Consider the following 5,108-nt stretch of genomic DNA (forward strand, 5'->3'; position numbering starts at 1 on the left):
AACTGGCTTTTATTTATAAAGATTATCCCAGATCATGTGAGCCTACTGTATTTCTGAGAGTATACTCAATTTTTATAGTGCCTGTTTGTCTTTAAGCCAGCTGGATAGAGCTCTTTACAAATTAATTTTAGTAATACCATTAATACTATCCAGAGGTAGAAAAATATCACATATCTATTAACATACATACATAGGCATACATAAACATGCACACAGATATAAATATAGATCTTTTTAAAATTTTAGCCATGGCTCACGTAAAAAACTCAAAAAAAAAAAAGTTGGATCCAAATTGTGTTTTCGTCAGATGGACTAAGTTAAGGCTACTGTTCAGATGGCTAATCTTTTACTAAAAATTTTTTATTTGTATGCTGTAAGGATCCTTTCCAGAGCCATTTTTGGAGTCATTTTTTTTTTCTTCAAGAAGCTTTTGCATACAATATAATAATGTATTCCATTGTCTCCAAGAGGTTTGAGAGCCTATCTTTTCAAGGGTGCTTTTTAAGGTAGACTTATCTAAAACAAATTTTCCCCAGAATGGCCATTATAATTCTAAATTATCCAAAAGTTCATTCATTTTTCCAGGAAGGTATGAGATCCTGGTCCAAAGACCAGGTGGAACCTATCTTGCCTTTGGATTCCCAGAATATTTTAACTATGAGGGGCCCTGTTTTCCAATAGCTGTTCAAAAGACTGGGAAGCATGTGTTTTCCCCCCTCCTTTTGAACAGAATGATGACTTAACAAAAAGCTTCAACAAACAGAAATCCATTCTGGAAAAACAAAACAGAAACAGAAAGCAAATGTGCACAATAAAGCTGGAGAGCTCAGACCCAAGAAAGACTGCCCAAGAATTCCATGGTCAGTGCGAAATCAATGAGTGCAAAAGACTCTGTGGGTACTGGCACCTGGTTTGTTCACCAGCCTAGCAGTTGCAGGGGGTTGTTTTCTTTGGGTTCCATGTTAGGTGCCATGAAATGTCAAAGGTTCAGAAATAGCCAAAGTAAAACCAGTGAATCACTGAAGTTGTAATTGGTAAAACTTTATTGTGCACATACCAAAAGACGGTTTTGCAAACCTGGAGCACTCAAACCAAAACATGGAATGAGGTTCAGAAGTATACCATTAAAAGCAGCTTATATAATGAGAAAGCAGTGTTTTCACAGCGATTGGTAATTAAATTAAATTAATGACTAAACTGGTTTGTCTGCCCAGAGAACCTTCAAGGCTTGTCTCCATTTGCTTTTTTTTTTAACACATGCTAATGTAAAATGTTGATAATAGAGAAATTGGTTATGGGATATAGAGGAACTCAGTATTATTTCTCAATTTTTCTATAAATCTGAAAGTTTCTAAAAATTAAAAAGAAAAATTTTAAACAGTGCAGAGGTGTAGAAAGTAAAGATCTTTCTCTTCTGTCCTGAAGCCCTAATTCTCAGAGGTGATTAATATATATTTTACTATATTTGGTACAAGTACATTAATATATTTGGTACATACTTGAAAAAGAAAATTATTAATAACATCTCCCAGCGATGTGCCCAATCCGCCATGGTTGTCATCTCTGGCATGAACCTGAAATGCCAGGTACAACCTAGAAACTCTTGTCTGGCCACATGAGCAGGATGGCCCTATTAGGCACTTGTGACCATGCTCTTGATTCTCAGAGAGTCAGTGCTCAAGCACTCGCTCCTGAGAGGACCCTCCCAGACCACAGCTGATTGGCCCAGGGGTGGACATCAAATTCCAGGTGAGCCAATCAGATTCTGTTCTGGGATTTGTTTATTCTCTTGTCAGTCCTACTGAATTGAACTGGAAGGAAAACACAAACCCCAGTGGGTATCTGCTGTCATTGCTGGATAGACAGGAAGAAACAGCCAAAATACCAGGAATCTTTGGACAGAGTTCCTGCCCTAGCATAGAGTAGAGGAGAAAGAATCCTGTTTCTGGCAATAAATGCTCCCCAGCAAGGACGGCAACATGGCATTTTATAGAGCCTGTGTGCCATTTGTATCCATGACAAACAATGATTAGAATCCATTTGCTTAAATTTTTTTTTTTAAAGATTTTTTCACAGGGGGATTTTCAAGAATGTTTGGTATTGATCAGATTTTTATAATCCATAATTTTGAATGTATTAGAGAGGAGTAGTTAAGGAAATAAATCGTTGCACCTAGAAATAGTATTTTAAAATATTAATGATAGCTTGCATCTACTAGTCCCTAATTGCATTTTCAACACCCAAGCTAAGCATTGTACATACACTGTTTCATTTATTCTTTTAATAGTCATATGAATTAAGCAATGATATCATCCTTGTTTTGCACACAAGGAGACCAAGGCTCAGAGGCTTTAAATATCTTGCCCACAGTCATACAGTGTTTAACTTGAGAGCTGAGTCTTGAATCCAGGTCTATCTGATTCTAGAGTCCATTCTCTTGACCAGTTGATATAGACCTTTCAAAACAATTCATGAGTTATGGTGAAATAGAGCACATGCAAACTCTTTTGCCTCAATTTCTCATATGTAATAAAAATCCCTAACTCATGATGATTAAGTGAAATAGAGCCTATAAAATGCCTTCATGGTGTTTGACATATAATAGGTGCTTTAAAAACTATTATTCCCAGTGTTAGTGAGGATCAAATTTAACCAGCAGAAGTAGTTCGCCCAAACAAGGACTCTGTGTGTGATTTTTAATTACTATATATAGAGGTATGCAACTATCACCACAGTTATTTTAGAATATTTTCATATTCTAACCAGCTCCCTTGTGACCATTTGCAGTCATCTCCACTCCCAACCTCAGCCCCAGGAAAACATTAACCTGCTTTTTGTCTCTATAAATATGACTTTTCTGGACATTTCATAAGTGGAATCATACAATATGTGACCATTTGTATCTGGCTACTTTCACTTACAATGTTTTTGAGGTTCATGCAGATTGTAGCTTATATCATGACTTCATTACTTTTTATTGCTGAATAATATTTCGTGCTGAGTAATATTCTATTGTTACCATATTTTGGTAATCTATTTGGACTAGTTCTAGTTTGGAGCTATTATGTATAATGCTACTAAGAACATCCATATATAAGTTTTTATGTAGTCATATGCTTTCATTTCTGTTGAGTCTTTACCTAGGAATGTAATTGTTGGGTCATGTGGTAATTCTATGTTTAGTGCTTGCTCTTTTCCAAAGGGTTGCATTCTTTTACAGTCCCATCAGCAGTGTGTGAGATTTCTGATTTCTTCTCATCTTCACCAACACTTGTTATTATTTGACTTTTTTATTATAGCCACTCTAGTGGGTGTGACATAGTATCTCATGATTTTGATGTGCATTTCCTTGATGACTAATAAATTTGAGCATCTTTTCACATGCTTATTGACTATTTGTATATCTTGTTTGAAGAAATGCCTGTTCAAGTCCTTTGCTCATTCCTTAATTGGGCTATTGGTCTTTATTATTGAGTTATAAAAGTTCTTTATATATTTTAGATATCAGTCCCTTATCAGATAAAGTTTTGCTGATATTTTCTCCTATTTTGTGGGTTGTCATTTCATTTTCTTGAGGCTGTCCTTTGAAGCACAAAAGTTTTTAATTTTAATGAAGTGCTATTTATCTATTTTTCTTTTGTTCTTCATGCTTTTGGTGTCATGTCTAAGAATCCATTGCCAAATCTGAGATCATGAAGATATAACCCTATATGTTTTTTCTAAGAGTTTTATACTTTTAACTTTTACATTTAGGTCTTTTATCTCTTTTTCACTAAAATTTATATAAGGTGTGAGGTAAAAAGTCCAAATTCATTATTTTGCATGTAGCTATCCAATTTTCCCAACACTATCTATTGAAGATTTATTTTCCCAAGGAATAATCTTGACACCCTTGTCAAAACTCAGTTGAGAATAGACACATGGGTTTATTTCTGGACTCTCAATTCTCTTTCATTGATCTATAAGTTCTTCCTTATGCCAGTATCACAGTCTTGATTATTGTTGCTTTGTAGTAAGTTTTGAAATTGAGAAATGTGAGTTCTTTAATTTTGTTCTTTTTCAAGATTATTATTATTTTTTTATTCTGGGTCCTTTGCAATTTCATGTGGAATCTAGAATCAGCTTGTCAATTTCTACAAAGAAACCAGTTGGGATTCTGACAGAGGGTGTGTTGAATCTGTAAATCAGTTTGAAGAGTATTGTCATTAAGTCTTCCAATCCATGAACAATCATTTTTTCCTACATACTTAGGTCTTTCTTCATTTCTTTCACAATGTTTTGTAGTTTTCAGAGTATGTTTTGCATATTTTTTGTTAAATAATTCCTATTTTATTCTTTTTGATGCTATTGTAAATAAAATTGTTTTCTTAATTTCATTTTAAGATGGTTCATTGCAAGTGTGTAGAAAATACAATCCACAATTACGTGTATTTGTCTTGTATCCCACCATCTTGCTGAACTCATTTATTATTACTATTAGCTTTTTTGGTGTATTCCTTTGAGTTTTCTGTATACAAACTATGATATCTGCAAATAGTTTCGCTTTTTCATTTCCAATTCAATTCTTTTTCTTGCCTAATTTTCCTTTTAGAACCTCTAATACAATGTTGAATAGAGTGGCAAGGGTGGACATCTTGATTTGTTTCTGATCTCAGGTGGAAAGCATCTACATTTTCAGCATTAAGTACTACATTAGCCGAAGATTTTTCAGAGATATCTTTTACCTGGCTGACAAAATTCCCTTCTATTCCTATTTTGTTGTGTGTTTTTATCATGAAAAACTGTTGAGATATTGTCAAATGCTTTTTGAGATAATGATGTATGTTTTGTTTTTTATCCTATTGACATTAATTATTGGATGCTAATTAAACAACATTGTATTCCAGGGATAAATCCTACTTGGTCATGGTATGTAATTCTTATTATATGTTGTTGGATTCTAGTCCATTTTTTAAATTGTATTATCTTATTATTGAGTTGTAAGAATTATTTATATATTATGGATACAAATTCTTTATCAAATATATATTTTAGAAAAATTTTTCCCACCTCGTAATTTGTCTTTTTATCTTCCTAGAAATGTGTCCTTCACAAAACAAAAGATTTTC

The sequence above is a fragment of the Pteropus medius genome, unplaced genomic scaffold, assembly GCF_902729225.1.
Source record: "Pteropus medius unplaced genomic scaffold, Ma_sr-lr_union100, whole genome shotgun sequence".
Classification (NCBI taxonomy): Eukaryota; Metazoa; Chordata; class Mammalia; order Chiroptera; family Pteropodidae; genus Pteropus; species Pteropus medius.